Source organism: Onychomys torridus, chromosome 6 (assembly GCF_903995425.1).
Source record: "Onychomys torridus chromosome 6, mOncTor1.1, whole genome shotgun sequence".
Classification (NCBI taxonomy): Eukaryota; Metazoa; Chordata; class Mammalia; order Rodentia; family Cricetidae; genus Onychomys; species Onychomys torridus.
This window is the reverse complement of record NC_050448.1, coordinates 55115037-55136946: the sequence shown is the minus strand read 5'-3', so window position 1 is coordinate 55136946 and position 21910 is coordinate 55115037.

Sequence of the window (21910 nt, the reverse complement as noted above, 5' to 3'; positions counted from 1 at the left end):
GCAGGATGTGAATCAATGTATAGATGTCTTAGTACTGGAGTCTATAATTGGGGCGTAGTTTCAGGTGGAACATGTTTGGTTTGTACATGTTTTGCAAAACTTGCCAAGTTACACATTTAGCCCACAGTGTGGAGAAGTCTTTAAGATCTGGCTTCTGAGGAGGGTGGTTACACCATGGGGCACCAATTTCACACAGTTCCTATAAGATCAAACTAGCTTCAGAAGAGTGGGTTATTGTAAAGCCACGTTACTGTGTATCTCCATGGCTCCTCTGCAGGCCTCTCATACTGTCATGCTCACCTTAATCTGACACCTTACTTTTTAAACTGTCTGGAAACTGTAATCATGAGACGAACTTCTTTTTTTAAACATAATTCAGTGTCAGATGTTTTATTATAGTAAAACAAAATTAACTAAAACTGAGAGAAACACTAACATAGAAGATGGAGGGATAAATAAAATTTTATTAGTCCCAAGAGAATGGGAGAGGTAATGGGGAAAATAAAACGTAAAAAAGATAGAATACTTTTTTACTTATATGACTTTAAATGAATTAGTATCATCTAAATGTAATTACATTAATTACAAAATTTGAATTGATCATAAAATCTCTTACTTGTAATACATTGCATCATTTTCTAAGCCAGAATTTTAATAAATAAATAAATAAATGAATGAATAAATAAATAAATAAATAAAAACTTTAATCCCAGCACTCGGAGGGCTCTCTGTGAGCTCGACGCCAGCCTGGTCTCCAAAGTGAGTTCCAGGAAAGGCGCAAACTCACACAGAGAAACCCTGTGTAAAAAAAAAAAAAAAAAAAAAAAAAAAAAGAAAAGAAAAAAAGAAAAACTCTATAGCAGCCAAACAGGAACCAAAGACAACTGTCATCCACCTAATGGTATTAAAAATACTTAAGATAGACATTACAATAAAAAAAAACTCAAATGATGTAAAGCTAATGAACATTTCTGTACCTAATAACATAGACTCAAGTTTTATGAGGAGATAAATAACAGAAGGGAAACTGAAAATAAAACAACGTAGTAAATGTGATCTTAACAAAATTTTCAAAGAAAACGATTTCTCTAAGCAGCTTTGGCCGTGGAGATGGCCACGCACCTTCACTGTGGAACAATGTAGCTGGCTGTGTGAGTGGAATGCCAAAGATGCAGATAGCTTCAGGCAAAGAGCCAAGAGCAGGTGGACATCTGTACCTCTTGTACAGACTGGGAAATTCAAGTCTCAGAGTGACTGTCGGGAAGCTCTGGTTTGGGGGGAATCTTGTACTCAGCTCTGGGCCCCCATTCTCTGGTACTCTGCAGTCCAGTCCTGCTCTTCACCTCTCACCTGAGGACAGGGCACACCTGACTGAAAGGCCCAGCCCCCAGGCTGTCTGTGGTGTGCAACAGATAGTATCATGAAAGATTATTTGCTAAGAGATAACTGGCATTCAGAAAGCGGAAGATGAAACCTAAATCACTGTTGAGTGCCACAGGGGTTGTGAGAGAATCCATGAAACACGTGGACAGCCTGATAATTTTCTGCCTGTTTCATCCATATTTGGTGTCTTCCTCAAATCCCTGAGGTCAAACTCTGCAACATCATAAATGTGAACGTTGCCAGAACCCATCTGATGATCCACGTGGAGTTACCAGTCATTGAGAAAACACAGAAGCTTCATCACTTCTCTGGCAGCACTTCTAATCTAATCCCCAGTGGTCTGTGTTCAGCTTCAAAGCTTGTGGCAACCCCACAGAGCTTACAGAATGAGGATTCCAAGGGAATCATTCAGTCAAGTCCCACACTGCTTCTGGCAGGTTTGTGAACAAATATCATTGCCTAGAATATATACACAGCATGCTGGATCTACAGGATGCTTCTCTCATTCTGTTCAGTTACATTTTGCACAGCTTCTGTATGAGTGACTCTAGATGTGGATGAAATCTCAACCACTCCCAGGTCATTGGAGCCTTAATTTGTAAAACCTAACTCCAGATAATGAATAGCAGTTTGCTAACTCAGGGTAACTTTCAATATTCCAAGATGTGGTAAAACCTAATTAATTTATCCTCTGTATTTCATTTTATGACTGACTTCCTGGCATATTCTTAGTTCATTTGCAAAGCAAATTTTCAAATGGCTTCATGAACAAGCCACAAAGGCCAAGTGGACAAAACCCGGTAAATTTACTTTTGTACAGAAACTGATAGGAAAAACCTATAGTAAGAGCTTCCCTTCCCCCCTAAGCTGCTGAAAGGTTTTGTGATTTGCAGCATTCTGGGTTTCACAGCAATCTAACACATGCTGAATGCCAGATATTATCATTTCTGTTTTTTTTCTTAATGGGAAATTACTTGCTTTCCCTTTATAGATGCCAAGAGTATTGGTTTTCAAATGTTCACCAGGAGGGCTGTTGAAATGTGTTACTTTGTAATGGAATGTGGGACAGGTGTTAGCATGGACACTTGTGCGTCACTCTGAGAACCTCCTCTCTGGGGAGTCTGTACACATGATGCTCTTCCCTGGAAAAATCACATGTGCTTTGTGCTATGTGCCAGGATCACTGGTATTTATGGATATTATTTGAGAGACTTCTCGTCATTATGAAATAATGTAGGATCTTTGGGATGAGGAGTTGATGGAACTCTGCTGGGCTAAGGATACAGAAGAGGCCTTACCCAGCAAGTGTGAGGCCCTTGATTTTTTCCAGTAGTCAATATCCAATTCAATACCCACCAAAATGTATTATATTGGTTATTACTATTCATACTAGAGGTAAGGGGTGCTGCTCTGCATGCCTCCATAATACTGTTTTTCCAACTCTAGGCAACATGTAATGGGTAACCCTCAAGCACATATTGACATGTTTGGTAATTGTGGTTTGAATGGAAATGGCCTCCATGGACTCATAGAGAGTGGCATTATTGGAGATGTGGCCTTGTTGGAGTAGGTGTGCCCTTTTGGAGGAAGTAGGTCACAGGGAGTGCATTTAGAGGTTTCAGAAGCTCAAACCAGGACCAGTTTCACTCTCTTCCTGCTGCCTGCCAATCCAGATGCAGAAATCTTGGCGCCTTCTCAAGCACCATACTTCCTGTATTGGTGTAAGTATTAAGGCAACTACACATAGTTAAAAGTGAGGTTATTTTGTGGGGTAACTTACAGATAAAGGAATAGGTTACAGGGTCCCAGAGAGGTGAAGTGTAGTCCAGCAGTGTTCTCTGGAGAACTCTGCTCTGTCTACACCCAGCATCCAGGATCCAGGAACCAAGAGAGCCAGCACATCAGGATCTCAGGTCTTAAGAGCTCCTTTCTTGACCCCGCCTCATAGGTGTGACAGTTAATGGAAGCCTCAATGGGGGTAGTACTTCCAGGTCAAAGGTAGAACAGCTACCCACTACATTCCTGCCATACCAACAATGAACATGTAAGCCAGGCCCAATGAAATGTTTTCCTTTGTAAAATTTGGCATGGTCATGGCATATATTCACAGCAATAAAACTATAGCAAAAAACATACTGATTCTTTGATAACTGAAATTTTCATTTTTATAGGTTGGTAAATCTGATTTTCATATATATTTCAATGCTGCTATATTATTCCTGCAGTATTATTGATATAAACAAATACCTGTGGAATTATATCTAAAATAGAGTGAAATGATGAATATAATATTGAAATAATATGAGAAGCTAGTGTTAGTTGCTGTCATGAACTTGCATATTAGAATACATACTTTACTGTGAAGACAATTATTTCCATACCACATAATATGGGTCGTCATTGACATCTACCACAGAATGTCTTTAATTCATATCCTATAATGTAAACTATTTTTGAGAGGCACACTTCTTATGTATTGGAAACCCTAGGTCACATTCAAATGTAAGTTCAAATTTAAATTTGTAGTTGAATACTGTGACACAGATTGAAGCTAGGAAATTGGTACGAACAACTGGGGTGGGTTTGTTATAGATGATAGTCCATTAAAAGTTAGTTGCACATGCTTTCATCAAACAAGCAATTACCCTTGCAGGCATTGCCTAAAGTAAACAAAAGAACCATGTCTTCAAAGCTTGAGATTCTTAAAGCTATACACTTAGAAATACTATATACTAAGGGTTAATGCAAGAGCTGGCTGTTTGGAACCTGGGGCCTCTGCAGGGACACTTTGCTCAGCCTGGGTGAAGGAAGGAGGGGACTGGACCTACCTTGATTGAATTTACCAGGCTGAGCTGAATCCTCAGGGGAGTCCTTACTTTGGAGGAGGTAGCAATGGGGAGGTAGGACGGGGGTAGGGATGGGGGGTGGGAGGAGGGAGGACAGAGGAATCCGTGACTTGATATGTAAAATTAAATTAAATTTTAAAATAAATTTATAAAAAAATACTATGTAATTGCAAAGATTTTGGTGGAGATAACTTGAAATTCTTGGTTTTGGGCATATTGATGTTAACTCTAGTGGGTGTGTAAAAATACCTTTATATAAAATCATTAGCAAGTGTGTCATGATGCTGTATATCTATACTCTCAGCACCTTGGTGTGTGAGGCAGGCAAGTCACAAATTTGAGAAGAACCTTGGCTATGTAGCAAAACCCAAAGTCCAAAGAGAGGAGAAAAAGTTTGACAGTTATGTATATGGTTCTGTGGTCTAACACTCAGACTTTCCAATTGTCTATGGAGTCTTTGCTCCTTATGAAGAGCAGGCTTGTATATATATATACATACATATATATACATACATATGTGTCTCGACAGTGGTGATATGAGCTATACTCTGGTGACGACTTAGCTACACATGCCAATTGTCATAGGAGGGACACAAAGTTTTATATAATTTCAATGAAAAAATCAAACTTAAAAATTCATGTATCTTCTCAAGGCTTTTTGAAAGTTAACTGCCCTGATGTGGGTGGAGTTTCTTATAATATATGTGGGCTGCCTGAACCTTTGAAATAATATGTGGCATGAAAGTGAAGAAATAATAGCAATGATACTTTTACTCTGGAAAAAAAGGAAAGAAAATATATATAATAAAAAACATGATTTACTGTTCTGATAGAAAAATACACCCTGGATTCTTACTCAATAGGAGTAAATAATTCATAAATCTTGACACTTTCCAGTCAAAAGAGAATAGTTACAAATTTCCAGAAATTAGGTTTTGTGGTGGTATTGTGTTCCCCCAAATATTGTGCAGGCTAATAAACTTATTTGGGGTCAGAGAACAGGATGGCCACAATATTAAACATGAGGATAGGCAGTGGTAGCACATGCCTTTAATCCTAGCATTCCAGAGACAGAAATACCTCTGGATCTCTGAGTTTAAGGCCACATTAGAAACAGCCAGGCATGGTGACACACGCCTTTAATCTCAGAAAGCGAGCCTTTAATCCCAGGGAGTGATGGCAGAAAGTAGAAAGATATATAAGGTGTGAAGACCAGAAACTAGAAGCATTTGGCTGGTTAAGCATTTGGCTGGTTAAGCATTCAGGCTTCCAGCAGCAATTCAGGTGAGAGTCATTGGAAGCTTGAAGTCTTAGGAAACATGACAAGCTGAGGAACTGGCGAGGTGAGAAAGCTGTGGCTTGTTCTGCTTCTCTGATCTTCCAGTATTCACCACAAAAACTGGCCTCGGGTTTGATTTTATTAATAAGAGTTTTAAGATTCCTGCTATAAGGTTTCACATGGATTGGCCCTTGATTTAAAAAATTAGATATTATCAAGATAATTGTAGGGACTGGAGAAATGGCTCAATGATTAAGAGCACTTGGATTTCTTGCAAATGACCTAGGTTTGGATTCCAGAATCCACACAGTGGATCATAAACCATGTTATATACAAGCATATGTGCAGACAGACACATACACACAATACACCAAAAAGTCAGCCTAATTCACAGTTGTATGTTTAAAAATTTAATCAATCTGGCTGGGCGGTGGTGGCACATGCCTTTAATCCCAGCACTCAGGAGGCAGAGCCAGGAGGGTCTCTGTGAGTTTAAGGTCAGCCTGGGCTACAGAGTGAGTTCCAGGAAAGGCGCAAAGCAACATAGAGAAACCCTGTCTCACCCCCCCCTCAAAAAACTTAAACAATTTTATTTAATCATCCAGAATTTATAATGGAAATTAAAATATATTCATAACTGTGTCATAATAAAGCCATTTTTTAAATACTTATAAATAACATTTAAATTGATACATATAAATTAGATTTAGTTTTATACATGAAGAGAATAAAAAAATTTAAAAGTTAAATGAGCATTCAGATCAATGAGAAAAGTAAAATTCATGCATGTGTTTAATGAGCGAAGGGAATAAATACACATACCTTCAAATACAAAATGGACAAAAATATAGACTTTGAAAATTAGAATTTATACAAAGGAATTATTCATTAAGCTAACTCCAGCAAATATCAAATATAACAAGCAAAAAACAAATCCAGAAACCATCTTAAATAAATATTTAATATAAAATAAAAGCACTAAATAAGTCTCTCTCTATATATATTTAGAATATAAAAATTTGAAAAAAATTTAAGAATATAAATTTGAATGTAAATAAAATGGATGCATTTGTTTATAAATAAGAATTACAATTTAATTAAATATTAAAAATTTTTAAACATACTAATTTATAGAATTTATTTTCAATTAACATTCAAAATATACAATCAAATCTTACTAAATTTCAAAAGACAATTCATAGTTACCATACACAAAATTATGTAGTAAAAAATTGGAGATAGATGCCAGATATAGTTATTTAGTTTATAAGTCTATTATAAAAAAAAATCAGAGAACTGTTGTAGAAGGGAAAGAAAATTGTATATACTAATCTGACTTTATTAACTTGAAGACAAAAGAGGTTGATTATTAGCAAATGAAACCTAGATCTTCATTCCAGATAAACCAGCACCACTAAGGTTTGACATGTCATACTAAAACTCACAAGGAAAACACATTGGAGGAAGAAATCAAGCAGGATTTCCGCAAAGGAAAAAAGGATTTCCCTAAGGTTTCATGCATAGGAAGCATAATGACCACAGTGCAAGATTTTAAATCAAGACTTCCTGAGAGTAAAAGAAAAAAAAATTCTTCAATTTTACAATGTTGTATACTGATGTGCATTGTACAAAATTCACTAATGTCAGTCATCAAGATCTCTTTACAAACTGCCTTGTTATTGCACTGGATGGTCTTCATTTTTAATGTCACCACGCAGGATGGAATTCTCTCTCTGTTCTGTAAGTCAACATGCAGATTTGGTATACAATAGTTCACATTCTAAAAAATACTTCAGAAATACTTCTAAGAAATTAAATATCAAAGTAATAAAAACCTTCAAAAGTTTAAGTTATAGAAATAGTTTGATCAAAGAAGAATAAAGCTAATTAGAAATTTAGTATGTATGAGTTGGATAATAAAAACATTATTTAATCCCTATTTCCTATGAAATTGGTGATTATTTGGTTAATGCACAAGTTTTGATTTAATTTAAAGTGTACTTACAGGTATTTCTCACTTCTTTAGAAAATGTTTACCAGAGAATCTACTGGGAATTTATACCGCAGCCTTTGCAATCACCTATTTTAGTATAAAATGAGAAATATATTCCTTTTGGAAATAAAGCAACAACAAATTGCAACAAAAATTATCACTCCCATTTCTCTCACTACACTTTCTGCTGTGGGAACATACAGGATCAAGAAATACAATATATTTTACATAACTGAATTTTTCAGGGAGCAGGTATAATAGTGCTAAAAACCATAATTTGTAATAGCGTACTAGAACATATTCATCAACCACAGATGGAGCTCAAACTGTCTGCATAACAGAGCTGGAGATACCTGTGACTGAGATGTGTTCCAAGGTAATAAAGGCAATTGGCAGAATCCTCACCAAATGTTCCCTCTGGAGCTGCTGGCTCTCTTCAAAGGTCACATCATGTTGGTGCCAAATCTGACCTGCTAATGTGCAGCTACAGGAAACCTTTTGGTGTTCATCCTGTATTCCTAGCACTCAGCAGTGAACCTATGCTTTCTCAAACTGGGCAATACTATTGATTCTCTAAAACAAGTTTATTATTTTTTTTCTCAAAGTGCTAAAGATAATCAAATGTTTCATAGAAAACTATCTTGCCAGTTGTATAGCTTGGTCTGCTTAAGAGGCCTCTGGCAATAGGATCAGGATCCAACCCTGGTGCATGAAATGGCTTTTTGGAGCCTACTAGCTATTGTGGGACACCTTGCACAGCCTTGATGCAGGGGGAGGAGCTTGGACCTGCCACAACTGAATGTACCAGGCTCTGCTGACTCCCCATGGAGGCCTCACCTTTTTGTAGGAGGGAAAGAAGGGTGGGTTGGTGGGGAAAGCTGCAGGGGCAGAAAGTGGGAGGAGGGAAGAGGGGGGATCGGTGGTTGGTGGTTGGTATGTAAAATGACTAAAAAAAAATTCTTAATAAAGAAAAAGATAACTACTGTGAACATTTTAATATTAACTGGCCTAGGGGTTGTGGTGGCATTAGAATTTGGAAGAATATATTAATGTTTATATATAAGCCAGATGTGGTAGCAATCTCTGCACTTGGGAGATAGAGGCAGGAGGATCAAGAGGTCATCTTTAGCTGTCTACTCTTAGTTCAAAATCAGCTTAAATTTAAAAAGACCCTGTCAGAAACAAACAGACATTATCCATTTGTAGTTCTAGAGCAAAGAAAAAATATATATATATATATATATATATATATATATATATATATATATATACTTAAAATCCCCAGAATTATTGCATTATCAATTATAAAATTAATTTCAAAAATTGTGAAACATGGTTTACTAAACAAAATTCTATTCATGAGAGACTAGTGAAAATTATGAGGTGTAAATTATTATTTTCCTCTTTGATAATTCTGAAGGAATGAACTGTGTTCATCTTACAATGCTGTGCTGGGACTGCCACCCTCAGATGGCTGCATCACCTACACAAATTGGAATCCACAGTTAATCTCATTAACAGTACATCCTTGAGCAGAGTCCTTTGATTCATCTCACATGATTTTTGATAATAACATTAATGATGAAAATCACTTAGTGCACAATTAGCTGAAAGTGAAAAAAAAAAAAACCAAACCAAACCAAACAAACAAAAAACCTGTGAACATGGAGAATATTCTTGCTTTAAATATCCAGCCACTGAGTTTTAAATATCCAGCTGCTGAGTTCAGGTGTACTTGTGGGGAATGCTTCAGGATCCTAAACTATCACATAGGCCAAAGTCTCTCCCATTATCACAGCCTGTCCCATGTTGTAGTGCAAATTTTCTTGGAGATACGTGATCATGTCTATTTACCTTAGATGGATCACCATCACATATTAAAGAAACAATGACATTAATCTAGTTAGCCATCCAGTGTACTTATTAGAGCTACTTACAGGGGAATGCATGAAAGTTGCTCCAGGAGTATGAGTGACTGCAATACAGGTGTACCACAAAAATGCTCATTCAAAAAGGCAGCTGACTCATGAAATCTGCATCCTCGGATGATCCTGTACAGCTTACACAAAGCTTCACTGGACAGTCTCATCTCCCTAATAGGGGCTTTCTACTTTAACATATAAGGAATGGATTTATGGATCTGTGCCTTCCTGAGCTTCTCCAGTCATACAAGCCTTCCTAGTACATACGATGGGCAACATCCTTACTCCTTATAAATGATGTCTGACACCTCTTCCCTGATATTTCTTGATCTTTTAGGGTGGGGGGGAGTTACATAGATATAGGATTCTTTTCTTCCATTTGTGAATAAGCATTGGGATAGTATGCTTCAACAACAGCAATTTATTCCTAGGAATTTGATTGGTTTTCATTTATGCAATAAGTGGTGGTTACTCACCAGAAAAAATTCCATGACTCCATTATCATTATTTTATGGCCATAAACACACTATTTAAAGGACCAATTGACAGACATAGCATATCCCATTATGAGAATAATAGCAGTCATTTCTATACTGAGGCCTAAGAACTGCTCAACAATAGGTTTTTACCCTGGCTTACACTACTAGATACGAGATCTCTTCTCTAGTGTAGGCCTTAAGTCTATTCAGAAGCCAGTAGATTATAGCTGTACTGGTTGTGTCATAACTACAAAAGTACTTCTTATCTGTCCTGTTGGTAACATATTACATAAAGTCCATTACCAAAAGGAATGTATGTGACAATTCACCTAGAATAGACTGACTAACACTTTTTAGCTCTTTAAAATCCAGCTGATAGAGATGGAGTTTCTAGCTGAACTCCAACCTGACTACTCCAAGTCATGTAACCAGAGAGCTTTGGCCTTATCTTCAACATACAATCAACATCAGTGGCATTATCATTTAGGTTTTGCAGTGTCTGCCTGTCCAACAATTTATAGGACTTTTCATAGTTTCTTTTCCCATCTGTGTAGGGTGCTTTCCTTCAAACTCTTTACTGTTTTAATTATCCTTCCAGATGGTTTTACAAATATGTAAGAAAATTGAAGGTTGGCACTACATAATGAAACTTTGTATTATAAAGAGTAGGTAAGATATCTAAAGATCCATCATTATCTGTTCCAAACAAGTGAAGTTTGCTTTAGACAGCTGTGGGATACTTAGACAAAAATTTTAGCGAGATCCAAGTCAGCATGAAAATACCTCATCACTTGCATCAATTGCTTCATCAAAACAATTCATCAAGATACTGAATACTCAAGCACATATGGGGAACTCTACCTCATATAGCCTTCCATAAACCACATTTTCTATGAGCCATCCTGCCTGCTTTGTCCTGTGGTCTTTGCTGTTGATGTGAGACTGCAGAGCATTCCCTCTTCTGACAGTCTTGGCAGGGCCAGCTTGCATTCCCAGTCAGGCTTAGTCACAGGGAGACCAGGACCTGTTGTGTTTACTGCTGAGCTGACATGCATGGTTCTGACAGATTGTGTGGTCCAGCACCATGATGTTGCTTTCTGTAATCCATATGCAGCTACTGAATGGACCCTGAACTAGATGAGCAATCTTCACTCCAGTGTTTTTTATTGTTGGGTTGGAGTGGGGGAATGTTCACTGTAGATTTTGTGGCATAAGTGCCCACTCAGAGGACAAGCTTAATCATTTTCACCTGTGACATTTTATCATTTTTATATTCTATAAAATGGGGCTCAGTCCTTATAGACTTCCAGAAGTGCTGAGCTCAGAATTTGGCTTTCTGTCAAATCTTTCTTTAGTAACTCTATCTTGGCACAAATCCTGCCTTATTTGTCTTCAAATAACCCAAACAGACTCTTTTATCTGTTTTGTCCTTCCCATTTCCTCTTTGATTACTTTACTTTAAATCTTTATAAACCAGATTTAGATGACAGCCTAAATCGTTCAGATCTTCCTGAATCTCTCCTCTCTCATAAATACCACAAACCACTAAAGCACCATACCAGTCCTGGGTCTCTACTCGATTAATTTCTTTCCTGATTCTCCTGTGGATACATCTTATCTTGATGAGGCATCAAACATCTCTCCTATTATCAGTCCCCACAGTAATGCCTGTCCTTCCTCTTTGTCTTCTAATTGCTGATATCCATGAGGACTTCAGCTGGCAATAACTAAATGTCCTCAGTGATGTGTATATAAGCCAGTCCACCAGGGATGAATTTTCCTCATACATCATCAGGCAGTATTTGACTCATGTGGATGATTAGTTATATTTTCAATATGTATAATTCCATGGCACTCAGACTGGTCCCATTAGCTCCATGTTTTACAGCCTCATGAACCAAGTTATATTTTCAATGTGTATAATTCCATGGCACTCAGACTGGTCCCATTAGCTCCACATTTTACAGCACCATGAACCAAATTCTGAGAGACTCTTTCATTTCTTAAAAAAAAAGTCTTTCCAAATTTAAGAATTTCAGGTGAAGTATATTCCCTGGTTGTCAAAATACCCTTTCTAGACAATGATTAAGCCTCCATCTGTATACTGAACATTTCCAACTTCCTATGTATTAAAGTTCAGTCTTTGAGATTATCTTCTATCTGTTCTCCCTCATTATCTTCATCTTCAATATTTGTGGGGGGGTACCAGTAAATTTCTTTAACCCACATTTAACTTGTACTATTCCCCTTAAGTCTTGCCCACCATTAAAAACACAAAAACAAAAAAGCCACTTTTTTTAACATGACATTTTTGTACTTTAATTGGCAAATTAGTGGCTAATGATAAAAATATACCCATGTCTTATTCTTGTTGTTCTTGTTGACTTTTGTCAGCTTGACACAAAGTAGATTTACCTGGCAAGAGGAAACTTCCTTTCAGGAATTACCTCCAGCAGATTTGCTTATTTGCTTTTCTCTGAGGATATTTCTTAATTGAGAATTGATACAGGAGGTCCCAGGCCAGTGTGGGTGGTACCATATATAGGCAAGTAGGTCTGGGCTACATGAAAAAAAAAAAAAAAAAAAGCTCAACAAGCCAGAAGAAGCAAGCCAATAAGCAGTATTCTCTATGGTTTCTCTTTCAAGTACTTGCCTTGACTTCTCCATGATATGCCATAACTTGTAAGATAAAATAAACTCTTTTTTCCACAGAGTAGCTTTTGGTCATGATATTTATCAAAGCAGTAGAAAGAAAACTAACATATTTGTGATATTTCTTCCGTTAAGTGGGTTAGTTCTTTTGGGTAGAAGGCTGCATATTTTTTCACTCAGAGCAAAAGCCACAAAAGTGTCACCACAGCCTGCTTATGATCCCCTACTCCATTTACATTTACAGGAATGGTAATAGTATTCTCTATTCCATAAGCCATTTGGAAACCATCTCTGTATTTTTGTAGTAGACCTTATTCAACAAGGAGGTATTCATTTTCATACCATGGAGAGAATAGGTCCACCTTGAGAATCTACTTGTTGACATTCCCTACCCAGAGATCCAGTCCCTGCCTGCATTTCTTATAACCTATCACAGGGAACATGCTATATGAAGAAGGCATACTATGGAGAAAAATTGCCATACAAGTTGCTATGGCAGTATTACTTCCATGAACATTCTACCGTCAGATGGATCTGCCTTAACTGCAAGTCTTATTAATCAGTTAAGGAACTATCTGACAGTTTCTTCCCAACCAATCTTGTCTTGTAAGAGGTCTTGGTTGGAAAATATGTACTCTAGAGTTTGTAACTTTGGTTTTCTCAATAAAGTAAGCAAGACAGTCATCTAACTGGAAAGAGGAGGGGGAAAGTCTGGATATAGATGAAGTTGAGGAAAGATAAGTGTTATGTAATTATTTCCCTCAAATTGGAATACCCTCTCCTGGAGAAGAGAGGGAGGCTTATAAGACTCAGGAGGCTCAGAAAAGAAAAAAAATCACAGTACTCATAATGTCACTGCTATGTATACTTCTTGGTATGAAGAATCAAAGGAGACTACTCATTGGGCTAAACTTTTATTTTAATGAAAGCATGTCCAATTTCTTGAGTTTAAAATGGCCTGTAGACATTTGCTGGGCCAAAGTTGGGGAAAAAAGAGTAAAGTTTACTCATTAAATCATACAGGAGTAATAATGAATATATTTATGCATAGCCCATTCTTTTGAGTCAAAAGCTTGGTATCAGTAATTATAGGGTAAAATCACCATACACTGGATTTGTATTTACAATATTTGGTTATTGAATTGTATTATTCCAGATCTACAGGTTACTTTCATTTAATTATACTACATTAAAAGTTCCCAAATTGACAGGCTAATTAAATTCCATTATATTAGATACTAATCATAACTGTTAATTCTATGAACTAAAGTTGTACAATGAAATGGTTTGAAATATGTATATGTTGTAAAATGACTAAGACAGAAAATTATTTAGCATGTCTATTGCTTCAAGTATTATAAGGTGTGAGTGTGCTGGAAACTTTTAAGATCTCTATTAATATGTTAATGTCCCAATAGACACAGAACTCACATTTCTGTATTAGAAAAACATCATTTCAGCAGGCTACACCTGCTAGAAAACCATGTAGGATGCCCAAAGACATTCTCCACTCTTTTTGTTACCATTGACCCAATGGTCATCTTCAGCATTGCAACAAAATACCAAAATCAGCCTCCCCTTACCCCTGTCTACGTCCTCTGTGCATCCAGCAGACCAGTGTCTCCTGGCCTCCTTCCTCCCCATCATCACTGTGTCCCATCACTCATTTGGGGCAAACACCCTCTGCTCAACCACAGGCCATGTCTACCAGAAGAAGAGATAGGCTGCCCTCAGGTTTTCTCTGTTCTCTCTGTTGCCCAGATCAGTAGTCAAGGTAGTCTCTAGTGATGCAACAGAACACAAGCTGTAACTTCACTTCTCCATTGCCCACAACTCCTGTGGATCCCACAGACAATCCTTTCTTGGGCATCCTTTCCCCAGCCCCAAACACCAGCAAGTACTCCCCATGAACACACCAGGCAAGCAGACTAGTAAAACAGAATACACAGTCAACACACTCTCTGAAAATCCAGAGAGTAAAAAGAAACCAAGGAAGGAAATACATCTCCAACAATGACAAACCCAGAAATGAACAACTAGACCTATAATCACCCAGAGGCCTAGATGCCAACTTAAGAACACATTCAACAACACACAGGACAATATGACTCTATAAGATCCCAACTATCCTACCACAGCAGACTGTGGATATTCTACCATTGCTCAAGCACAAGATGATGGAGGTCACTAAAAAGGAAATGAATAAATTTGTTTTAAAAAATATATTCAGAAAAGGGATTGGAAACCTGTCTCTACTACATGTCTGTTCTATGGTGTGGGTGGGGGAGAGGGGCAACTTCTTACCCCTTGCCCTTTACTGTCTGTGACATACTAGCAAGCTGACCCTTACCAGCTATAACACTCAGGAAAGTGGACTCCACAATTCACCTGGGCAGCCCAACAGAGTTGATGCTGTTAGTGGAGGTGTGGGCAAGCCAGACCCAATTGTGAGCATAGGAGAGCTGTCCCCATTACTCATCTGTCATTTGGCAGCATGGGCAGGGGAGAAATGCTTCCCACCCCCATCAGCCCCTGAGGCAGGTGGAAGAACTGGCCTTGAGGTTATAAGAGCAGGAGGGCTGTCCCTGTCCCTCATGAGCTGCAGCACTCAGGAAAGTGGCTCCTATACTCACTTGGACAACACAGTAGAGCTGGACCTGAAAGTGTAGGTATGGAAAAACCAACCCTGAGGATGTGAAAGTGGGAGAACTGACCCTGCCCCTTACTCATTGCTGCTTGGGGAGAACTAGCCTGGGTAATGCTGGAGAGCTCCCTGTGGTGGTTAAGACTGGAGAGCAGGCAGGCTGACCAATGCTGCAACTACCCAGGCCCAGAACTAGGGTTATGTGTTGAGCCACCCCAACATCTATCCCATCTGTGATCTGTGGAGCACAGAGTGGGGCATGGGGGTGAGGTCAGTCCTGTAAAGGCAGGGCTGCAGGATCTCCACAACAAAAGGCAGCAACAAGATGTCCAGAGAAAGTCCCATTGAAAGCCTAATGTCAATGGTGTAACAGGGACCAGGGGCCCTGAACCAGAAAAATAATTCTTTAGGATGAATGTCTGCATGCAAAAATGTGTGGATAAAGGGGTTTACTGCATGACTCATTGTCACATTGTAGGTTCCATGATGAGATTTTCTCTTTCTTTTTTTCCCACTTTTTTCTCTTAAATTGTATTTTAATTCATTCTTGAGGGAAGGGAGATAGGTGTTATCAGGAGGTGTGATGTGAAAGACACAAAGAAAATATAAAAAGAAAGTTAAAAGCAAACAAAGCCCCCTACAATTGTATTTTACACATAATAAATAAATAAATAAACAAACAAACAAATAAATAAATAAATAATAACTAAATAAATAATTTGAAAAATTCAGGAATCTACATACAAATAATAAGGAGTGGTGGTGAATAAATCCCACAAAGAAAACCAGGGAACCACAAACAAACAGTTGGAGGAAATGCATAAATTCCTTAAAGACAGACAAGAAAGAAAAGTTGAAGGAAATAAATAAAACTGTTCAAGATTTGGAAATGGAAATAAAAGCAATACAGAAAAAAACAAACAGAGAGACATCTGGAAATGAGAGATTTAGGACTTCAAACAGTAACTACAGAGGCAAGCATCACCAACAGAATATAGGCCACGGGAATGAGAATCTCAGGCATTGTAGATACTATAGAAGAAATGGATACATAGGTAAAAAAAAATGTTAAATCCAGAAATTCCTGACATAAAACATCCAGGAAATCTTGGATACCATGACAAGAGCAAATCAAGAATAGTAAGAATAGAGGAAGAAGAATCCCAGCTCAAAGGCTCAGAAAAATATTCTCAACAAATTAATAGAAAAAGATATCATAACCTAAAGAAAATGTTGTTGTTGTTTGTTTATTACTCATTTGGCTTTTGTGGAGTCTGCCATGCAACTCCCAAATAAATCATACATGGAGGCTTATTCTTAATTATGAATTCCCAGCCTTAGCTTGGCTGAGAATGCAGCTAGCTTCTCTTAACTTACCTTGTTTTCTTTTTTCCTCTGGGCTTTTCCCATCCACTTACTTCTGTATATCTTACTCTTACCTGAAGCTTGCTGGGTGGCTAGGTAGCTCGATGGCTTGGTGGCTGGTTGGCTGGATGGCTGGGTGGCTGGGTGGCTGGGTGGCTGGGTGGCTGGGTGGCTGGGTGGCTGGGTGGCTGGATGGCTGGGTGGCTGGGTGGCTGGATGGCTGTGTAGCTGGATGGCTGGGTGGCTGGTTGGCTGGTTGGCTGGATGGCTGGATGGCTGTGTGGCTGGGTGGCTGGGTGGCTGGATGGCTGGATGGCTGGGTGGCTGGTTGGCTGGGTGGCTGGGTGGCTGGGTGGCTGGGTGGCTGGGTGGCTGGGTGGCTGGGTGGCTGTGTGGCTGGGTGGCTGGATTGCTGGGTGGCTGGGTGGCTGGGTGGCTGGGTGGCTGGGTAGCTGGGTGGCTGAGTGGCTGGGTAGCTGGACCCTGGAGTCCTCTTCCTCCTCTGGCTGCTAGATATCTCTCTTCACTCTTCCATCTTTTTCTTTCTCCCAGATTTCTCTCTCTCTGGATATATATAGATATATATCCTCTCTGCCTTCCAGCCCAGCCTGTCCTTTCTCCTGTCTTGCTGTTGGCCAGTTCTTTATTAGACCATCAGGTGTTTTATATAGGCACAGCTTCACAGAGTTAAACAAATGCAACATAAACCAAAGTAACACACCTTAAAATAACATTGTACTACAAGAAAGAAGGTGCCTACACAAGAAGCTTATAGACTAACAAATAGATTGGACCAGAAAAAGAAGTATCCTCACTACATAATAATCAAAACCACTAAACATAAGAACAAAGAATATTAAAAAATACAAGGAAAAAGACCAAGAAGCATATACAGGCTGACCTATTAGATTATATCTGTCTTTTCAACGCAGTCTGTAAAAGTCTCCATTAAGCTGGATGGGCTTGGGCAGATGTGCTGAATGTTCTGAGGACACAGATGCCAGCCCAGACTACTATACCCAGCAAAACATAAAATCATCATAGATAGAGAAAACAAGATATTCCACTATAAACTCAATTTTAAACAGTATTTGTCTACAAATCTAGCCCTATAGAAGGCGTCGCAAGGAACACAACAAACAAAAGAGGTTAAGTATATACATAAAAACATGGGAAATAAATATCACACCAGCAAGACCAAAAGAAGGGAAACACACACATACACAAGTCACCACGCAAAACAAACAAACAAACGAACAAAAAAACAAACAAAAAAACCCCAGCAATTTGTAATCATTGGTCACTGGTATCTCTACTATTAATGGTCTCAATTCCCCAATAAAATGACACAGACTAACAGAATAAATGTGAAAATAAGATTCATCCTTCTGCTGAATCCAAGAAATATACTTCAACATCAAGGATAGATGCAATGTCAGGTAGGAGAAGATTTTAAACAGAAGACTGATATTCAAAGTCTAGAAGAACTCAAGAAATTTGATATCAACAAAGCAAACAATGCAATTTAAAAATGGGATACAGATTTAAACAGAATTCTCAATAGAGGAATCTGAAATGACTGAGAAACACTCAAAGAAATGTTCAACATCCTTAGTCATCAGGGAAATGCAAATCAAAACTATTTTAAGATTCCATCTTACACCTGTCAGAATGGCTAAGATCAATAACACAAGTGACAGCTCGTGCTCTTGCGGATCTAGAGCAAGGGGTACACTCTTCCATTGCTGGTGAGAATGAAAATTTGTACAGCCACTATGGATATCATTATGGTGGTTCCTTTTGTGTGATATTTTGTTTATGTTCTGACAAATAAAGCTTGCCTGGAGATCAGAGGGCAGGGCTAGCCACTAGTTACCTATAGAGGGCAGGCAGTGGTGGCACGCATCTTTAATCTCAGCACTTGGGAGGAGGAAGCAGGAAGATCAGCAGCTCAAGGTCACCCTAGGCTACACGAGATTGAACCAATCTAAAAGAGAAACAGAACCAAGGTGATGATTGTAGATGAATTTCTACATGATCTTATCAAATAAAATACATAGAGCCAAATATAGGGGTGAAAGCCTTAGCGATCAGGGAAATAGGAATAACCAGCAGCCAAGCTTACCTCACCATCTTTTCAGCTTCCAATTGCCATGACTTCCTGTCTACCCAGGCTTTTATTGCCTTGTTGTTCTGCCCTCTCATTGGCTATCTTAGCCCAGCTACTTCACTTCCTTGTCACTGTCTGTCTATACAGATGTCCAGGTCTCTATGGTTGGTACTGAGGTTAAAGGCATATCTCATTATACTTGGCTTTGTTCCCTAGTATGACTTTAAACACACAGAGACCATGTCTGCTAAGTGATAGGATTAAGGGTGTGTGCTACCACTGCTTGACTTCTGTGTTTATTTAAAATGGCTTGCTATTTCCTCTGATCTCCAGGCAAACTATTTATTAACATAGAAATAGAATATCACTACATTTCAGTACAAATAATATATCACCACATGTGGTGGCTCACATCTTTGATCCTAGAACTTGGGATCTCATACCTTTGATGCCAGCAATTGGGAGACACATCCTTTAATCCCAGCACTAGAGAGAGATGGAGACAGGAATATAAGGTGGGTGGACACACAGGATCTTATCCCTGCCCATTCAGTCTGAAGATTCATAGAGACAGGTTCCCCCATTGTGTCTGAGATTCATAGAGGTAAGAGGAGACTCTTACTCTCTGGTGGCTGGCTGCTCTGCTTCTCTGATCTTTCAGCTTTTAACTTGATATCTGACACCAGGTTTTAATTTTAACTTTAATTATTAAGACTAATTAAGTTTGTGCTTTAGTTCCTCAGAAAATTGGGGCTCAATATACCTCAAGACCCAGCTATACCACTCTTGAGTATATACCCAAAGGACAATCCATCCTACCATAAGGAGACTTGCTCAGCTATGTGTAGCTAGAGGTTTTTGTTTGTTTGTTTGTTTGTTTGTTTGTTTTTGTAGTTAGAGTTTTCCTGCCTTACCCACAGTCAGGATAATTCTCTCTTACCTGCTAGTCCCACAGTTGCTCAGACCCAACCAAGTAAACACACAGAGACTTATATTGCTTACAAACTGTATGGCCATGGCAGGCTTCTTGTTATCTAGTTCTTTTATCTTAAATTAACCAATTTCTATTAATCTATAAGTTTCCATGTGGCTTGTGGCTTACAGGTACCTTACATCTTGTTTGTCATGGTGGCAGCTGGCAGCGTCGCTCTCTCTGCCTTTTTATTCTCTCAATTCTTCTCTCTGTTAATCCCGACTATACTTCCTGTCTGGTACTGGCCAAACAATGTTTTATTTATTAACCAATCATAGCAACACACTTGACATACAGAACATCCAGCTACAACTATGTTCATTGTGGCTTTATTCATAATAGCCAGAAACAGGAAATAACCAAGATGCCCCTCAGCTGAAGAGTGGATGAAGAAAATATGATATATTTACATAATGGAGTGGTACATAGCTGTTAACAAAAGACCACTCACAATTTTTGTGCCACCCTTACCTCAATACATCCCATAGGCATGACAGACTCTAGGTCGAAGGTTATGTGGCTGGGTTGGTGTCCTGCCTGGTATCTACACGGGAAGTCTTGTCTGGTCATAGGAGATGTCCAGTTCAGGGTATGTATCCCCTATTGCTTCAAGTCTTACCTGGGGTCATCCTTGTAGATTCCTGGGAGTGGCCAACAAATGACTGTTTCAGACCCAAGCTACCAGAGTGACCCATCCCTGACACTGCCTAGAGCTCCAAGACACAGTGGCTGGATGGCCCACAGACCTCAGATAGAAACAGACATGACTGGAGAAAAATAAGTCAATGTAACAATGCCTAGCAATAATCTGCTATACTCATAGATTGGTACACAAGTCAATGTCATTAGAGGGACTTCAAAGAGCAGCTGATGGAAACAAGTGCAGAGCCCAGAGCCAAACATTAGGCCAAGCATGGGGAATCCTACTGGAGAGAGAGAAGAAGGATTATAAGAGCCAGTGGGGTCAAGGACAACACAGGAAAAACAACAGAAGCAACTAACCTTGGCTCATAGCTGTTCACAGAAACTGGACTGACAACCATGGAGACAGGGTAGGATTCACCTAAGCCCTCTGTCTATATGTGACAGTTGTATGTAACAAAAATTCTAGAAGGTCTTATAATAAGCACCTAGAACTAGATATTGGGGTAAATGCTGAAAGATCAGAGAGACAAAGGAACAAGCCACAGCCACCACCTCTTACCTCACCAACTGCTCAGTGTGAAAAAGCCTCAACTGATAGGCCCTAGCCAAATGAGCTTCCTCAGCCAAAAAGGCTTCAGATGAAAAAGCCTCTAGATGAAAGGGACACTTCTGCTGAAAAGACTTTAGTTTCTGTCTCCTCACTCATTATATGCCTTTCTCCACCAAGCCATCTCTTCCTGGGATGAAAGGCATGTATGCTTCCAGTACTGGGATTACAGGTGTGTGCCACCATTGTCTGGCTCTGTTTATTCTCCTATACTGAGTCAATCTCATGTAGTCCAGGGTGGCTTTGAACTCACAGAGATCCAGATAGATGTCTATCCCCCAAGTGCTAGGATTAAAGGTGTGTGCTACCACTGCCTGGCCTCCCTGTTTAATCTAGTAGCTTGTTCTGTTCTCTGATCTTCAGGCAAATTTTATTTAGGTACACAATACATCACCACAGTTGTATAGCTTGGTCTTCTTGAGGGACTGCTAACAGTGGAAACAGGGGCTGTCTTTGACTCTTTTGCTGTCTTTTGAATCCTATTCTTCACGTTGGGTTGCCTTGCCCAGCCTTAATACATAGGGATGTACTTAGTCTTGTTACAACTTTATATGCCATGTTTTATTGATATCAATGGGAGGCCTGGCCTTTTCTGAATAAAAATTAGAGAAATATAGGATTGTGGGGGTAGAGAGGAGGTGGGGGAGGTACTGGATGGGGAGGAGGGAAGGAAAACTGCATTTGGGACATAAAATAAATAAAATTTAAAAATTAAGTAAAAAAATAAATGACACTATGAAATTTTCAGGCAAATGGATATATGTAGAAAGTATTATCCTGAGTGAGGTAACCCAGACCCAGAAAGACAAATAAGATATGCACTCACAAGGAAATATTAGCTCTTAATTAAAAGATAATCAAGTTACAATCTACAGACCTAGATCTGTTAGGAATCAGGGAGCCTTGTGGAGGATTTAGGGAACTCCTAAGAAAGGGGAAATAAAACAGATTTAACTAGTGGACCTGGACTATGTGAGAATGTGAGAGGGATTAGTTGGGGGAGATGGTGGGA